The sequence below is a fragment of the Arachis ipaensis genome, chromosome B9, assembly GCF_059453495.1.
Source record: "Arachis ipaensis isolate K30076 ecotype BB chromosome B9, ASM5945349v1, whole genome shotgun sequence".
NCBI lineage: Eukaryota > Viridiplantae > Streptophyta > Magnoliopsida > Fabales > Fabaceae > Arachis > Arachis ipaensis.
In genome coordinates this window covers 81,385,630-81,405,352 of record NC_142444.1, presented here as the reverse complement: position 1 = coordinate 81,405,352, position 19,723 = coordinate 81,385,630, and the positions used below count along the sequence as shown (strand labels likewise).

At 39.3% G+C, this 19,723-nt stretch overlaps 1 non-coding gene across 1 annotated transcript; it reads right to left on the bottom strand.

Annotated features, from left to right (window-relative positions):
• Window positions 1-5,719: 5,719 nt before the first annotated feature.
• On the bottom strand, window positions 5,720-5,823 carry LOC148545189 (small nucleolar RNA R71). Its single transcript, XR_015901976.1, has one exon. It is a non-coding gene; the product is annotated as a small nucleolar RNA R71 (small nucleolar RNA).
• Window positions 5,824-19,723: the final 13,900 nt, after the last annotated feature.

Genomic DNA, 19,723 nt, shown 5'->3' with positions numbered 1-19,723 from the left:
ATAAAATCTCGTTGCAAGTATAGTTTCTAAACCAAACAATAATCCTTTCATACAAAAGATTGTTTGTCACAAGTACAAACCCCTAAATTTATAAACCGAAGTATTGGAACCTCGGGTCATCTCTCAAAGGAATTACAGGGTAGTGTCGTCTCACAATTACAAGAAAAGTAAATGACAATGGAAATGTAAATGATAAAGTGGTCTTGGCAAGGTTTGGCGGTCAAGGATCTCTATCCTTATCACTAACCACAACATGAGAATTGGAAAGGATCAATCCCATTAAGTCATCCTCTAACTTAGTAGTAAAGGAAAGTCAAATAAGCTATATCAATCCAAGTCCATAAGTCCTAACTCTCCACCAATTGAATTAATGAGAACTAGAGTCAATGGCTCCCAATCATCAATCACTTGGACATTAGCAACTCAAGAGTTCCTAAGTTACCTTCCCAAGCCAAGAGCAGAAAATTCTACTCTAAAATTCTTCCAAGTATTTTATCAAACACTTGGAAGGCATAAAAGAAAATCATAGTAAAATTGCAAGGAAAGTAAATCTACACTACTCAATTGCAAGGAATTAAACAACAACAAAGCAATTCAACAATAAAGGAACATGAAAACATAAATTGCATTAAAGAGAAATAAAAGAACAAAAGTGCATCAACATAAAAGTAAAGAATTACAAGAATTAAATGCTAAACTAGAGAGAAGAGATATAGAAGAAGAAAAATTACAAAAGGAAAAGTAAATCTAAGCATGAAATTAACCTAGATCTAAGAATTCCTAATCTAGATCTAACCTACTCCTAATTCTAGACAGAAGAGAGAGCTCCTCTCTCTAGAAACTAACTTTTCCTCCAAAACTAATCTAAGCTAAACTAATAATGACTAGTTCTCTCATCCCTCTTCAATCCATGGGTTAAATAGCATCAGAAATAAGTTAGATTGGGCCCAAAATGCACCAGAAATCGCTGGCCACGAGTTGCGCTTAAGTGGGTCACGTGCAACATCGGTGTGTACGCATACAGTGTGCGTGCGCACCCCTAAACGTGATGTAACTATGGCAAATTTTATATCATTATGAAGCACCGGATATTAGCTTTCCAACGCAACTGGAACCGTATCATTTGAACTTTTGTAGCTCAAGTTATGGTCGACTAAGTGCGAAGAGGTCGGGCTTGAGAGCTTTGCTATTCCTTCATTTCTTTATGAGTTCTCCATTTCTACATGCTTTTTCTTCATTCCCTCAATCCAATCCTTGCCTCCTAAATCTGAAATCACTTAACAAACATATCAAGGCATCTAATGGAATCAAGGTGAATTAAATTTAGCTACTTTAAGACATAAAAACATGTTTTCACTCTTAAGCACAATTAAAGGAGAATTTACAAAACCATGCTATTTCATTGAATAAATATGGAAAAAGATGATAAAACCTTCTAAATTCAACAGAAGATAAACCCTAAAAATGGGGTTTATCAACCTCCCCACACTTAAACCATAGCATGTCCTCATGCTAAACCAAGAATGAAATAAGGAGTATGACATTTATTCAATGCAAATAACCTAAATGCATCTATCTATATGAATACAACTAAATGCAAAATAATTCTACCTAGGTTAAAAATAAATCAGTCTTCCAAGAGCATGTATAAACGGGTAGGGCTAAGGTCATATGATGACTCATGAATCCTACCAATTCAAGTATGAAAATGAAGTCCAAGTAGACTTGCAAGAAGAACGCTCATGAAAGCCGGGAATCAAGGAATTGAGCGTCGAACCCTCACCGGAAGTGTTTGCACTCTAATCGCTCAAGTATATAGGGTCGATTCTCTCAATTCTCCCCTAATCATGCTTTCCAAGATTTGTTTTTCATCTAACAATCGACAATTATTCAATGCATGCATACATTCATCATGAGGTCTTTTAATAGGTTGTAAAGGGGCTAGGGTCAAGGTAAGGATACATATTTGGTCAAGTGGACTTGAAATTTGAATCTTTGATTACCTTAAACTTCCCACCTAACCTATATAGCAACCTATACAATTCTAAACAAACCTAACTACCCATTCTTCACTTTTTCACATACTCATGCATTTTTTTTCTTGATCACAACACATATGCATTGATTATTATTGAGCTTCACTTGGGGCATTTTGTCCCCTTTTTATTACTTTTCTTTTCTTTTTCTTTTCTTTCTATTTTTTTTCTTTTGATATCTACATTTTTTTATTTCTTTTTATTTTCTCATTTTTTTCTTTCTGCAATAAAGTATACACAAAAGTATCAATGCATATGGTTTTACATTTAATTAACACATGAGCATGTACCCAATTCCCAAATATAGAAATACAAAACAAAAAAACCCTTTTATCCCAACTAATGTCCCAAGTTTTGCCACACTTGAATGATACTCACACTCACTAGCCTAAGCTAATCAAAGATCCAAATAAAGGACATTTGTTGTTTTTTCGCTTTAAGGCTTGTAATGTGCTAAATTAAAGAACAAAGTGGATTACTCGTAGGCTCAAAGTTGGCTAACAAAGGTTGATAAATGATGCCAGGGCATTTTGGCCAGTTTCATTGACCTTTTCTTTACTGTTTTTAGGTTAGTTTCATGCATTTCTTTAGGAAATAAGCTAGTTTTGGGTAAATATTCACTTATGCCTTCACTCAAGCATACGTTGTGCATTTTACATGATTTCATGAGGATTTTGCATAAGTTTAGTGACAAATATTATGTTGCATTACTCATGACTTGGACTAGAGCTTTGATGCACTTTGTTGCTTGATTTCAGGACCAAAAAGGAGCAAGAAAAGGGGAGGTAACTTGCAAAGATTAATGAGAAAAGTGATTGCCAATAACACTCTCAAAAAACCATCAATGCCCACGTTAGAGAGTCACGTTAACCAAGTTAACGTGAACTCTAACGTGGAGAAAAGAAGTTGAGCCAACGTTAGTGACACTCAACATTGTCACTAACGTTGGCAATCACTCATAAGTGGCCACGTTAGAAGCCACGTTAACCTAGTTAACGTGGCCTCTAACGTTAAGGGGGAGGGAGAGAAGCCAACGTTAGTGACACTCAACATTGTCACTAACGTTGGCCTATGGTGCTAAGTACCACGTTAACTCGAACTAACGTAGAGAATGAAGAGTTGTCGACAACGTTAGTGACACTCAACATTGTCACTAACGTTGAAGCAACCACACAACCCCCAAGAGTCACGTTAACTTCCACGTTAACTTGGTTAACGTGGAAGCTAACGATTAGAAATGAAAGATGAGCCAACGTTAGTGACACTCAACATTGTCACTAACGTTGGGATGGCTAAAAGATGGCCACGTTAGAAGCCACATTAACCTAGTTAACGTGGACTCTAACGTGAGACCTAGGGGCACATTGGAACGTTAATGATAATGTTGAATGTCACTAACATTCTCGAAGGATGGCAAAGGCCACGTTAGAAGCCACGTTAACCTAGTTAACGTGAGCTTTAACGTGAAGCAAGAAGGGGCACATTGGAACGTTAGTGACAATGTTGAGTGTCACTAACGTTCTCGAAGATTGACAAGGCAACGTTAAAAGCCACGTTAACCTAGTTAACGTGGGTTTTAACGTAAGGCAAAAGGGGTGCATTGGAACGTTAGTGACAAAGTTAAGTGTCACTAACGTTCCCGAACTTGGACTTTCACTAAATGATTAACACTCCTTACGCCCTGAGCTTAAGTCTCTGCCCACTCCGCACTTTCTCTCTGCAAGTAAAGCCAAGCCCAAATAAAGAAAGGAACTGCTTCAAACTCAAGATCCAAAGGCCCAAGACTTGAAGAGTGAACTAGAAGCTGAGAAGAGTAGTATATATAGGAGTAGCTTTGAATTGTAAAATAGTTCTGGAGGCTGAAGAACCACTCTCTGTATTTTACTTTCTTTGCAATTTCTAGTTTATGATGTATTCTCCATCTTTGTTTTCATTTTCAAGAGCTATGAACAACTAAACCCCTTTCATTGGGTTAGGGAGCTCTGTTGTAATTTGATGGATCAATACTAATTTTCATTGTTCTTCTTCTATCTTTCCTCTTGATTTTACTTGAAAGCTTTCGATCTTCATCCAATTGAGTAGTTATCTTGGAAGAGAAGCTATTCAAACTTGGATCTCTTTTGAACCTTGGAAGAGGAATGAAGAGATCAAGCTAGAAATGCTTTCTCATGCTGGACCAAATTGGGTTTGGATGGGTATGTGACTGTAACCCTCTCAATACTTGGTTTGGGAAATGCATGTGGTATAATCAGTGACCATACTTCATCTCTTCTCATGAGCAATTGACCAAGGAATTGGCTATTGATCAAGATTTGAGAGATTGAATTGCAAGGAATTGTAATTCAATCACTTAAGATTGCCAAGGAGATCAATGAGTGCATTGATTGAGGAAGAGATAAAGATGAACTTGATCCGGAGAATTGCAACATCTCCTAAGCCCAATCAACTCCCATCTCTAATCTCACCCATTCTCTTTAATTTCTGCGATTTACTTTTATGAGCAAATCCCCCATTCCCATTTACAATTCTGCAATTTATTTTCAGTCATTTACTTCCAGTCCTTTAGTTCTAGCATTTACTTTTCTGTTATTTACATTCCCGCCATTTTATTTTCTGCAACTTTCAACCTAAATTCTGGATTCGCTCAACTAGAACATTCTTCTAATTAAAGTTGCTTGATCAATCAATCCCTGTGGGATTCGACCTCACTCTATTGTGAGTTTTTACTTGACGACAACTTCGGTACACTTGCCGAAGGGAGATTTGTTGAGAGACAAGTTTTCCGTGCATCAAGTTTATGGCGCCGTTGCCGGGGATTGATTGTGCATCAACAATGATTAGATTGGAAGATCACTAGATTGAGCATTTTATTTTGTGAATTTCATTTTTCTGTTTGAGTGACTTACTTTTTGTTTTTGTTAAACTTCTTCCCTTCTCCATCTACTCTTTTGTTTTTCTTTGTTATTTTCAATTCTGTTTGCTAACCCATTAACTGTTTGATATATTGCATCACCCACAACTAACATCAATTCTGACATAAATACTGTCTGCATCTATATTCTCTGCTTATACTTGTTGGTTGTATGACAGGGAGAAGAAGCGGGGCTTCAACTTCCTTTGATTCTGAACCAGAGAGAACCTTCCTTAGACTAAGGAGGGAGGCAAAAGAAAAACAAGTAGTTGGTGCTGAAGAAGAAGAGGAACAGTTTGAGGAATACTTTGAACCAAACATGGAAGAAAACATGGAAAATCATCATGAAAAAGAGATTCACAACCATGGCAGAGGAGGTGGAGCAAATCATGCTAGGGAGGATAGAAGAGTTTTGGGCTCTTACATTAATCCAAACCCAGGCAATTGTGGAAGTAGCATCCAAAAACCAACAATCCATGCCAACAACTTTGAACTTAAACCACAGCTCATCACCCTTGTTCAGAACAACTGTTCGTTTGGAGGAGGTGTTCAAGAAGATCCCAACCAACATTTGACCACCTTCCTGAGAATATGTGACACAGTGAAATCTAATGGTGTTCATCCTGACGCCTATAGATTGCTCTTATTTCCCTTCTCACTCAGAGACAAGGCAGCCAAGTGGCTGGAATCCTTCCCAAGGGAGAGCTTGACAACTTGGGAGGATGTGGTGAACAAATTCTTAGCAAGATTCTACCCTCCTCAACGAATCAATAGGTTGAGAGCTGAGGTTCAAACCTTCAGGCAACAGGATGGTGAGACTCTGTATGAAGCATGGGAGAGGTTCAAAGAATTAAGAAGGAGGTGTCCACCTGACATGTTCAACGAATGGGTCCAGCTGCACATTTTCTATGAAGGGCTCTCTTATGAGTCAAAGAAGGCAGTAGACCATTCATCTGGAGGGTCCTTGAACAAGAAGAAGACAATTGAGGAAGCCATAGATGTTATTGAAACAGTAGCAGAAAACGACTACTTCTATGCTTCCGAAAGAAGGAATACAAGAGGAGTGATGGAGCTAAACAATGTGGATGCTCTGTTGGCCCAAAACAAGCTCATTACCCAGCAGCTGGCTGACCTCACCAAGAAGATGGAGATGAACCAAGTAGCAGCAATCTCCACTTCATCAACAACACAAGAAGTAGTAAACCAAGAAGCAGAAGGGAGTCAGGAGCAAGCCAACTACATTGGGAATTCACTAAGGAAAAACTATGATCCATACTCCAAGACTTACAACCCTGGATGGAGAAATCACCTGAACTTTGGGTGGGGAAGTGAGCAAGATCAAAACCAAGACCAGAGACGTTACAACTCCAACAACAATGCAGCTCACCAACAATTCACCCAGAGGACATCTCAACACCCCCACAACAACACTTCTCCACATACTTATCAAAACCAAAACAGCACATCTGCTCCGAACCACTCATCAATTGATGATAGGCTCTCTAAGATTGAAGCCCTACTTGAAGGAATAAGCCAAGAGATTCAAGAAAATAAGGCATTCAAAGAGGAGGTGCGAGCCAATATTAAGAACCAGGGAGAAACCATTAGGAAGCTGGAATTCCAGGTGGGATATTTGTCTGAGAAAATTCCCAAACCTACTGATAGCTTCCCAAGTGACACGGAGAAAAACCCCAAGGGAGAAGCAAAGAAAGTAAGATGGGAAGATTGTAAAATGGTCACTACAAGTGATCAAGAGACTGATGATAAGCAAGGCAAAATGTGCAAACAACTTGAAGACAACTCAACAAAGGAGGAGGATAGAGATCACAAAGAACCAGAAATCTCACAACAAGAGCTGCTGAAGCTCTATGCACCATTCCTTCAACTGCTCAATGGTGCTGTGGGAAAAAGAATATACTCAAGGTTCCTAGACTTGTTTGCATCTCTGCATGTGAACATACCATTCATCAAGGCAATTCAACAAATGCCTACATTCATCAAGTATATGAAAGAACTTCTTCCCAGGAGAAGCTCACTCAAGGGAGGGCAGACTATAGTGATGAACAAGGAATGTAGTGCCCTTATTCAACCTGAGTTGCCTACAAAAAGAAGACACCCAGGAAGTTTTCATATCCCTTGTGCCATAGGTGAAAATATGTTCGACAGAGAACTATGCGATTTAGGGGCCAACATCAACTTACTGCCCTTATCCCTGGTGAAGAGGCTGCAGATTAATGAGATAATGCCCACAGATGTCATTATCAGACTGGCTGACAAAACTCAAAAGCAAGCAATAGGAGTGGTGGAAAATGTGTTGCTAAAGGTTGGGAAGTACTTTCTCCCAACAGACTTTGTCATTCTGGACATGGAAGAAAGTCACACTCACCTAATCATATTGGGAAGACCATTTCTAGCTACGGCCAGAGCACTTATCGATGTAGAGAAAGGGGAGCTAATATTGAGAATCCATGATGAACAACTCAGCTTCAATGTTTTCAAACTCTCACAAGAAACAGATCAAGAGGACAAAGAACTCAGCACAAATGATAATGAGAAACTGAAGGAGGAAACAAGCACTGAAGCACAGCCAGTTCGTTCCGAGACCCCCTTAACTGACAAACAAGGAAAACAGCAATTACCACAGCTCAAGGAAAAGTTGGAGGAACCCAAACCTCTAGAGGCAGGTGAAGACAGCATCACAACTCCTTGGAGAAAAGAGGTCACCAAGGGGAAGGCAACCTCAAAAGAAACAAAGAAAAAGGTACCAAGGAGATGGAGGAACAAGAAGATCCCTACGGAAGACTTCTCTCCAGGGGATAGAGTTGTCTCAGCCTACTTCCCAGATATTCCCCCTAATCTCCCTACTGTGCCATGTCAATTACCCAAGGTCTTCACTATCAACAGAGTTCTTTCCCTGGAACATGTGGAAATCATTGATCCAACCAATGGATACAAGTCCACAGCAAGAGGGGAGGACTTTAAGCACTACCAACCACCGTGATGAAAGAAAAACGTCAAGCTAGTGACGCTAAAGAAGCGCTTCATGAGAGGCAACCCATGTTTTATATGCTTCCAGATGATAATGAATAAGTCAATCTTTATGAGCTTCAATCCAAACTTAACAAACAATTGGTGAAAATCTTCGTATGCAGAATATAGTGAGGAACAAGTTTGGTGTTCAAAGCAAACCAAGTTGCATGCTAGCCTTGGGAGCTTTGAACACAAAACTTTCATCACAGTGCTTCAAACTAAGTTTGGTGTCACCCCATGGTGCCACCAAAATGCATATAAGGAACCACCAATAGTTAGTTAGTTAGTTGAAATTCATAAACAAACAATCAAATCCTTTCTTTCAATTTATTCTAGCCGTAGAGTTTTAATTTTCTTATATATTAATTCCCTTATTTCAAATCTTTATAGGAAAGGAAAAGAAGCATGAAAAGGGATTGATTGGACAATTAAATGGGGGAGATTTCGCCACTTAATGAAGAGCACTACACACATGTCTCAAGAGGGAATGCATGGGGAAATGCTGCCATGCAACATTGGAGAAAGAAGACCCTTGAAGACGGAACCAATCACTCTCATTAAAGTGATGATCCTTGTCTTCCCTTCATACACAACTCCATCCGTTCATCTAGTAAACATTCATGCAATCCACACCCTTCATCCACTCATGATTTTCTTACATAAGTGAACCGTAGTGCATGCTCACTCCTCACATTCAAATCCCCACTCTCCACACTTCTATTGGCACATTAAACCCTTCATCACAAAATGCTTTAACCAACCCTCTCTTCATCTATCCTAAGCCTCGAACCCCCTCAAACAACAATTCAAGCCATGGCATCATCAAGCTCAAAGAGGCAAAAGAGGAAAGGGCCTATTGAGAGTGCTCCTTTTGATGACAAGAGATTCAAGACTACCTTTCATGAGCATGAATTTGAGCGGATAAGTGCCAGAAGGATATTGCCAGAATTAATCTTCCAAATCAATGCCAATGAATCACCACAGATTTGGAGAAAAATCGAACAGAGGGGGTGGCAATTGCTCACCAGTCCAGAGGGGAAAATCAATGGAAACCTCATCAAAGAATTCTATGCAAATGCAGTTAGAGAGGATAAGACCAAAGCCCCAACCTTCAAAAGCTATGTGAGAGGAAGGGAGGTGGACTTCAGCCCAAGTGCCATAACAAGAGATCTTCAATTAAAATCACCTCATTTTGATGAGGAGAGTTATCAGGCAAGGATAAGTAGAAGCCCCGATAAGGATGAGCTCTCAGAGATAGCATCAGATATCTGTGTCACAGCCGCTAACTGGGAGAGGTACTCAGATGGGAGACCAAAATTCATAAAAAGGGGGGACCTTCACCCTGAAGCCAAGGGGTGGTTTGAGCTTGTAAGGAGGTCCATCCTACCAGCTGCCAATAATTCAGAGGTTAACATCAATCGAGCCACTATGGTACAATGCTTGGTACAAGGTAGGGAAATCAAAGTGCATGAGCTCATTGCCGAAGGAATTCAAGAGTTAGCTGAGAAAGCTGACTCAGGAGCCAGACTTTGGTACCCCAGCACCATTCTCTACTTGTGCAACAAGGCCAAGGTAGTATTTGAGGATAGCAGCCCAGACTGGGTAAACCCAGGGAGGCCAGTCACACTCGAGCGAATGGTCTATACCACACCGGCTCAGCAACTAAGAAGGCCACATATAGGAAGGCAAAGGACCCAGGAAGAAGCTCATCAAGAGGAATACCATCAGGAAGAACATCAACAAGAAGAGTATCATGACCCAGCCAACTTGAATATGACTCACCTTCTAAGAGCCATTGAAGATTTAGGACAGAGACATATGGAAGGACAAGAGCAAATACTGAACCGGCTGAACCAACAGGAAGCATGGCAAAAACAACAAATGGAGCAGCAGCAGGAACACTACTCTCAGCTCACTCAAGCCATCAACCAAGTGAATGAAAGGCAAGAGCTTCAAGAGAAGCACTTGCAAGAGCTCAACCAGCGGCAGATAGCCCAAATGAAAACTTTCAATGAGTTCAGTGTACTCAATGAAGGGAGGCAACTACATAGGGAGGAGTTCTATGTAAACACTCAAGCCGAGTTAAACTACATGACCAGTAATATGCATCATCTACACTATGCCATCCCTGCATATGATGAAGTTCAAAAAGAATTTGTAGAACAAGAAGAGAGAAAAGTGAAACAGCAAAAGGAGACACTCAAGAAGAAGATGGAAGATAGTGGTTTCTGGAGAAAGCTGCTCGGAAAAGGCAAAGGAAGTGGAAGTACAAGTACTCAAGAGAGACACAATGAGGATAAACAAGGATGGGAGCATGGACATCCACATGAATGAAAGGTGGTGGAGTTCTTTTTAGTCCATCTTTTCTATGCTTTAAATAAGGAAGATCTTGTATGAAATAGAACATGCTTCCATGTTATGTTTAAACTTTTTTTTATTCTGTCTTTTAAGTTTTTCCTTCTGAAGAGGTCCATGATTTTCTGGTTTAAATGTCACTGCACCATCATGTAACCTACTTGTAAGCTTGTCCCTTTAAATTAAATAAAAAGAGAATGATTATAGTTGTAAAAGACCAGAGTGGAGTTTATATTGTGGAAGTGCATTCATGAATCTTTGGGGTAGTCATAAGTTAGCTAAGTTGGTTCAACCACAAGGCTAGGAGGACAACTATCTATCCTGAATACTTTGCTTTGGATACACTCATGAAACTAAGTTAATAACAAGATCCTAAGAAGAGAAAAGGGAAAGAACAATGGAAGTGAAAAACAAAAGAAAAAGAGTAAGCAATAAGGCTAGGCATCAATGGTTTTAAGCTTGAGGCAAGTGTCTGTGGTGCTCCTGTGTGAGGGATCTACTTGGATGAATAAGCTCTTAGGAGTGCCTTATCACTCGGTAACTTGGGTTAACTAACTCGGGATTATCAGCTGAAAGTCCACTATCAAGAGTAACCTTCACTACAGAACACTTAGTAACCCAAAGAGGTGCTGGACACCAAGGTCTCAAGAAAAGAAAATAAATAAACTAAATGCCTGTAGTGTGTATGTATGGGGGATAGGCTTGAGGGAGTAAGTCCTTAGGGGTGTCTCAATACCTAGCACCTTGAACCAACTGGTTCGGGAGTGTTGGCTGAAAGCTTATCTTAAAGAGTTGCCCCCTTACAGAGCACCTAGCCTAAATAACACAAACAACCCTTGTAATAACAATAAAAGGATCAATGAATAAAAGTCTCATGGGATATGAACAAAGTGGGTGTTTTAGGACAGAATAAAGGTCTGAAAGCCAGTAATGGAATGAACCTAAGTTGCTATGCATGAAACCACCATAAAATCAGTAATATGACTTCCACAAGAATGACTCATTCCTCTGGATATTCCATTCATCATTTTCTTGTTCCAGTACTTGCTTAGGGACAAGCAAGCTTTAAGTTTGGTGTTGTGATGCCAGGGCATTTTGGCCAGTTTCACTGACCTTTTCTTTACTGTTTTTAGGTTAGTTTCATGCATTTCTTTAGGAAATAAGCTAGTTTTGGGTAAATATTCACTTATGCCTTCACTCAAGCATACATTGTGCATTTTACATGATTTCATGAGGATTTTGCATAAGTTTAGTGACAAATATTATGTTGCATTACTCATGACTTGGACTAGAGCTTTGATGCACTTTGTTGCTTGATTTCAGGACCAAAAAGGAGCAAGAAAAGGGGAGGTAACTTGCAAAGATTAATGAGAAAAGTGATTTCCAATAACACTCTCAAAAAGCCATCAATGCCCACATTAGAGAGTCACGTTAACCAAGTTAACGTGAACTCTAACGTGGAGAAAAGAAGTTGAGCCAACGTTAGTGACACTCAACATTGTCACTAACGTTGGCAATCACTCATAAGTGGCCACGTTAGAAGCCACGTTAACCTAGTTAACGTGGCCTCTAACATTAAGGGGGAGGGAGAGAAGCCAACGTTAGTGACACTCAACATTGTCACTAACGTTGGCCTATGGTGCTAAGTACCACGTTAACTCCCACGCTAACTTGGTTAACGTGGGAACTAACGTAGAGAATGAAGAGTTGTCGACAACGTTAGTGACACTCAACATTGTCACTAACATTGAAGCAACCACACAACCCCCAAGAGTCACGTTAACTTCCACGTTAACTTGGTTAACGTGGAAGCTAACGATTAGAAATGAAAGATGAGCCAACGTTAGTGACACTCAACATTGTCACTAACGTTGGGATGGCTAAAAGATGGCCACGTTAGAAGCCACATTAACCTAGTTAACGTGGACTCTAACGTGAGACCTAGGGGCACATTGGAACGTTAATGATAATGTTGAATGTCACTAACATTCTCGAAGGATGGCAAAGGCCACGTTAGAAGCCACGTTAACCTAGTTAACGTGAGCTTTAACGTGAAGCAAGAAGGGGCACACTGGAACGTTAGTGACAATGTTGAGTGTCACTAACGTTCTCGAAGATTGACAAGGCAACGTTAAAAGCCACGTTAACCTAGTTAACGTGGGTTTTAACGTAAGGCAAAAGGGGTGCATTGGAACGTTAGTGACAAAGTTAAGTGTCACTAACGTTCCCGAACTTGGACTTTCACTAAATGATTAACACTCCTTACGCCCTGAGCTTAAGTCTCTGCCCACTCCGCACTTTCTCTCTGCAAGTAAAGCCAAGCCCAAATAAAGAAAGGAACTGCTTCAAACTCAAGATCCAAAGGCCCAAGACTTGAAGAGTGAACTAGAAGCTGAGAAGAGTAGTATATATAGGAGTAGCTTTGAATTGTAAAATAGTTCTGGAGGCTGAAGAACCACTCTCTGTATTTTACTTTCTTTGCAATTTCTAGTTTATGATGTATTCTCCATCTTTGTTTTCATTTTCAAGAGCTATGAACAACTAAACCCCTTTCATTGGGTTAGGGAGCTCTGTTGTAATTTGATGGATCAATACTAATTTTCATTGTTCTTCTTCTATCTTTCCTCTTGATTTTACTTGAAAGCTTTCGATCTTCATCCAATTGAGTAGTTATCTTGGAAGAGAAGCTATTCAAACTTGGATCTCTTTTGAACCTTGGAAGAGGAATGAAGAGATCAAGCTAGAAATGCTTTCTCATGCTGGACCAAATTGGGTTTGGATGGGTATGTGACTGTAACCCTCTCAATACTTGGTTTGGGAAATGCATGTGGTATAATCAGTGACCATACTTCATCTCTTCTCATGAGCAATTGACCAAGGAATTGGCTATTGATCAAGATTTGAGAGATTGAATTGCAAGGAATTGTAATTCAATCACTTAAGATTGCCAAGGAGATCAATGAGTGCATTGATTGAGGAAGAGATGAAAATGAACTTGATCCGGAGAATTGCAACATCTCCTAAGCCCAATCAACTCCCCATCTCTAGTCTCACCCATTCTCTTTAATTTCTGCGATTTACTTTTATGAGCAAATCCCCCATTCCCATTTACAATTCTGCAATTTATTTTCAGTCATTTACTTCCAGTCCTTTAGTTCTAGCATTTACTTTTCTGTTATTTACATTCCCGCCATTTTATTTTCTGCAACTTTCAACCCAAATTCTGGATTCGCTCAACTAGAACATTCTTCTAATTAAAGTTTCTTGATCAATCAATCCCTGTGGGATTCGACCTCACTCTATTGTGAGTTTTTACTTTACGACAACTTCGGTACACTTGCCGAAGGGAGATTTGTTGAGAGACAAGTTTTCCGTGCATCAATAAAAGGTAGGCTATTTGGGTAAGTGAGCTAAATGAAACGATGGCCTCAATCATATAAGTGCATGAATACACAAAATAATGGACATAAAGCATCAAACAAATCAAGGATCACAATCATAGAAAGAGAATATTACACACAAGAGGAAAAATAAGTGGTTATAAGATGTAACCACACCATTAGGCTCAAATCTCAGAAGCTTGTGTTCGTAGCTCAAAAACCATGTTCAAAAATAAATTCTTTCAATAAAGTTCAACAAAAAATTTTTTTCAAATTGGTAGGTTTTCCTAAAAACAGTTTCTTGAAAAAAAAATTATCTCCCTAACCAAGTAGTCCTAATAAGAAAGAAGTGGTAAAAATATGTACAAATTCTAACTAACATGCAACCTAACATGCAATGCAATAACTAATCTAACACTGGTGTTGAAAAAGGAAATTGTTACCCATGGAGATCGATCGGACGACCTCTCCACACTTGAAGATTGCACCGTCCTCGGTGCATGCAAAGAAGAGCAATGTGGATGGGTTGTTACAACTGATGAGCTTCTTCAAAAGGTTGTGCAGACGACTTGTTTGTTGCCCCATTTGAAGCTTATCCTTTCCCTCTTGGTGGCCAATCCTAAAAGGAAAGAAAAAGAAAGAAAATCAAGCCTATAGCAAAGATATCAAAGCAAATAGAGCATAGGCGGGGGCTAATGCCAAATAAGAGTATGGTTCTCTACTACATGCTAGCTACAACATGTGAGTGAGAAAATAATGTAAGCTAAGGCATATCATGAAGCTTGATGCAAGAGTAAATCCAAAGCATGAAGAGCATATTGAGCATCAAGATCAAATAAGAATTGACACAAACAAGATTAGTGATAAGCATGAGAGCAATTGGTCCCACCCTAACTCAATGATAATGAGGCACAAAAACAAGGAACACTGAGTTAGGAAGGACTAAAGCACTAATCTCGTGTGAAGAAACAACATTACAATTAATGCTACAAGTCACGAAGCACCAAAATAATGCAAGAAATTCTCAACAATTGAGTAGGAAGATGCAACACCATTATTAAAATGAGAAACTTAGAAAATAAAATGAAAACAAGCTATAAAAACAAAATTAAAATGTAAAGAATAGAAGTATACGAATGCGATAAATAAAAGAAAATGGAAGATAAGAAAAAAAACTTTTTTTTGTTACCAACGCGGACGCGTCATGCACGTTTACGCGTCGATGCGCAGTTTGGCCGAAGGGCGCGTACGCTCCAGGTGCGCACACGTGTGGGTTAGGTTGGGCGCAGGGCACAGCGCTAGCTCAAGGTTAGCCCAACTCTCTAGAAAATGTACCATGAGGGTAGGTGGCGCTATCGACGCGCGTGGTGAGGGAAAAACGATTCCACACAAAACTCACCGATAAGTGTATTGGGTCGCATCAAGTAGTAATAACTCACAAGAGTGAGGTCGATCCCACAGGGATTGATGGATTGAGCAATTTTAGTTAGGTGATGAATTTAGTTAAGCGAATATTCGATGATTTGAGTGAAACTTGATTAATAGAATCTAAATTGCAAGAAAATAAAAGGTGCAAAAGGTAAATTGATTGAATCTAAAGGTGCTGAAGAGGTAAATTGCAGAAACTTAAAGGGCAAGAAAGTAAAAGAGCTGAAACTTAAATTGCAAGAAAAGTAAATTTTAGAAACTTAAAGTGCAAGAAATGTAAATTGCTTAAAGAGTAAAAGGGATTTGGGTACTGGAATTCAGAATTGAACAAGAAAATGCAAGCTAAAGTGAATTAGAGAGCTCTGAGATGAAGAAATTTAGCTCAGCAGCCAAACAGAAATGTAAAATTGCTTGAAGAAATAAACAGCAAGAAAACTTAGCTCAATTATGAAATTCTAAAAGAGAACTTGAAGATCAAAGAAGAGCAATGAGATCAGAAATCGGATCTAGATCTCATTTACTCCCTTGACCAAGCAGAAAAGAAATTGCAGATGAAATGAAAATGAAAACAGCAAAAGAAGCTTAGATCCAATTCTCTAATTCCCAAAACTTTATGAAAGAAAAGCAAAGATGATTCTCAGATCAGGAATCAATCGAGCTCTTCAATCTCAATTCAAAAACCCAAAAATAGAAAGTAGAGTTGCAGAAGAAAGAAAATGAAAACAAAAAGCAAATCAGGTCCAATCCCAATTCCCAAATTCAAAACAAATGAAAATTAAAAGTGAGAAAATTAAAATGAGCTAAAGGTCCCTTTACAAATCAAATTAACTCCTATATATACACACTTTCTATTTTGGTCTTTTAAAGCTTGGAGTGGGCCTTTTGATTTTGGATTTGAAGAAGCGATGGATCCGGATGGCATTTCATTGAAAATGGGTTGGGGGTATGCTCCAGTGGAGTGCTCTGTTTTGAGTAGTGAACGTTGCGTTCACTTAGCCTTGTGTGCCTTGTCATGTGCCAAGCCTCCTTGCCTAGCTTTCACTCTTTGAACGCTACGTTCAAATTATGAACGCTACACTTGAGTGGGATTGGGTTGGAGGCATGCTTGGTCCACTAGCGTTCACTATTTTGAATGCCACACTCCATTCTTTGAGTGCTACATTCCTTTGTTTCCTTTGGCGAGCTTTGCTTTCCTTGGCCAAGAGCACAAAAAAGTTCACAAAAGTGAACGTGCCGTTCACTCTAGTGAACGTGGCTCTTGTTGTGCCTTGGTTTCTTTGAGCGCTCCGTTCCCTCCTTTGAACGCTACTTGTGTTGCTTGGTTGTGTGGCTTGCTTCCCTTGATTGAGAGGCACAAAAAAGGTAGGGAAAGTGAGGGTGGCGTTCACATTTTGGAACGCTACCCTTGGTTTGCCTCGTGCCCAGCTTCCCTTGTGAATGCCACGCTTTAATGTCATGGGCCACGCTTTTAAAAGCGTGGCCTAAGGTCCAAAGCGTGCTCCAAAATTCTTCTTTCCTTTTTTTCATCATTTCTTCACCTACAAGCAACCAAACAACTAATCAAAGTCCCACCAAAATTACTAGATCTTTGCATCATTTATAAAATCAATTAATTCTAGCATAAAACCTATGATTTTGTGTAAAATAAATGATATTTGATTGGTTCAACATAATCATGAAAATCCACTCCAATTACTTACTTATTGTGCAAGAAAGTGCATAAAACCTAATGAAACTAATGAAAAATGCTTGTAAAATTAACATAAGATGACTTGTCATCACAACACCAAACTTAAACCTTACTTGTTTCCAAGCAAGCACTAAACATGAGAAGAAATGAAATGAAACAGAGAAGCATATATATCCTTATTTAGCAGATAATAGAATTGAGACCAAGGGGTTTTATGCAGACAAGATGCAGCTCACTTATTCTTTGCTGATAGATAAGAAATGTTTCTTGGAGGATTCACTAGAGTTGCTGTCACAATGCCTTGCTTTTTGATTGATCCCTTTTTGGTTTTTCCTTCTTTCTTTTGCTTAGAAAGCTTATTTCTCAATGATAACTCAGTGTCAAGTGTTGCAGCAGCCTTTTGGCTCAATTTTGCTCAACACTTCTTCACTACAGACACTTGGCTCACAAATCTTCTTAGGAACATTGATGCCCAGCATCTCTTTCGATCACTAAAATGCTTTGTAGCTAGCTTGCTCTTGATGATGGACTTTCGGTTGGTAATCCCGGATTAGTTAATCCAAGTTACCAAGTTTTAAAGGACTCCTCAAAACTTAATTATCCAAGCATATCCTAGTACAAAAAGCATCACAGACATATGTCCTAAGGTCCAAGCTATTGGTGTCTAGCCTTATTATTTGTTTCTTTGCCAATTCTTGGCTTTTCTTTTCTTTTTCTTTCTTACTTTGCTTCATTTTCCAGGGAATTTCATTAATAAAAGGTTTAATGACAGCAACCAGGTTAACACTACAAAGAACGTTCTATTATGCAGCTTTTATTATTGAGCTTATCATCTTAATCAAGCAATTACCACCACAAACTTCATTCTAATTCCTACCACATTGAACAATCACTTTCTATTTCAAACATTTTTCTCTTAATTGTGCAAAAGGGAAACAAAACATGAGTTTAAGATAGATGAGTGATAACAAGCATAATGCAAATCCTAACAAGAAAACTACTCAAGATATGAAAGTGCAGAATATAAAATATTTGGAGGCATATCATGTTTCTGATATGCATCATCCTTATTTAATTAAAATTATAAAAGGGACTCCACCACCTCTAGTTGTCGTGCTCTTTCATTTTGCTGGATTCTCCCTTCCTCTTTGAGTTCTTCTTTCTTTCTTGGGGTTCTTCAACAGGGCACCTTCGATCCCAAATTTGGTCTACCTGACCCCAAAGCCCAGCATCCTTCAATCCTTGTTGCATGTGTGATGTATTTTTATTGGCTAGTGCTCTCTGATGGTCTACCAATTCTTGGCATTGCTCAAATGGCTTGATCTGTTGGTTCAATGCTGGCATGCTATGGACTACATAGTCCAACTTTGCTTGAGTTGCTATATCATACTCCATTCTGTCCAAGTTCCTATGCTCTCCAATTGTATGATAGATATTCTTCCATTGGTAGAAATTTTTTGTGTACTCCCCATACTTGGACTGTCGTAGGGACAATCTATTGAATGATTCTTGAAAGTTTGCTGATTGTTCCCCTTGCCCCTCAAGAATTTTTGCCTGAAACTCTCTTTGTTGCTCCAATATTTAGAAATGGAAATTTTCTTGCTTCTCCATCATTTGCTACTGCCAATGCTGTTGTTGCTCACGATCCTTCAAATACTGCTCTTGTTGCCTCAAGTATTGCTCCTGTTGTTGCTACTGTGCTCTCATGTATTGTTGAGATATTTCTTCAATGGCTCTTTGCATTTGGCTCAGGTCCATTGCACCAGGAGCTTGTTCCCCCTCTACTTGTGGTCTTCTCCTTCTTCCTTGAGCTCTTCTCTCTTGCTGATTGTCAGTGTCATCAGCGACACCCTCCATGCTTTTCTTAGTGATCCCTCTGCTTCCTTTTACCTTCTCAGTATTTTCATCCTCAAAGAGTACTCCTGCTTTTTTGCATAGCCTCAGAATAGTGCTTGGGTGACCAAGTCTACTTGATTTACCAGTATCCTCAGCTATTTCTTGAATGCTATCTGCAATAAGCTGCGGGACATTTACTTCTCCTCCCCTAAGTATGCAATATGTCAGGATTGTTCTCTTGATTGTGACCTCAGATGTATTTGTAGTAGGGAAGATGGATCTTCTCACTATCTCATATCAACCTTTGGCTTCTGGTATGAGATCTATTCTTTTCAAGTGGCTTGGAGCTCCCTTTGAGTCCCTTTCCCAATCCTTGCGTTCAAAACATAACCCATTTAATATCTCATCAGGGTCATTCTCAACCTGCAGTCTTTCCTCAAAGCTGGGTTCTCCATATAATATCACCCTTATCTGTAGGACTCTCATAATGGATGGTGGGCTGAAATCTACCTCAACCCCTCTAACGTAGCTCTTATAGGGAGGGTTGTCCTTGCTTGTCCTCACAGTATTTGCATAAAATTCCCTTATCATGACTGTACTGATGTCTGTGAGAGGTTCACACAAAAGTTCCCATCTCCTCTTTGCCTCTATTCTTCTCATAATGGGATATTCTCCATCTTTCAGTCTGAACCCCGTCTCTGGAATGACTTTCTTTGATTCTATTAGCCTATAATACCTTGATTCATGGAATTGAGACTTAAATTTCTTGGTATCATAGGTTGGTGGTTCGGCTACAACTGGTTCCTTTCCTTTCCTTCTTTTGGAACTTGATGAAGCCATGAGTTAGGAAGGAAAGAAAGAAGAAGAGAAGATAGGCTTCGGTTAAGGCACGGTAGTGATGGAAGAAAGGGGAGGTAAGGTGTTGTGTGGTGTCTTTAGGTAAGAGAAGAATAATGTAAACTTTGTAGGGGACTTATACGAAGAAAGCAAAGGTGTGTGGCTTAAGGAATGTTGCTGCCAATTTATAGAAGGGAAGGTGTAACAACCCTAGTTTTTG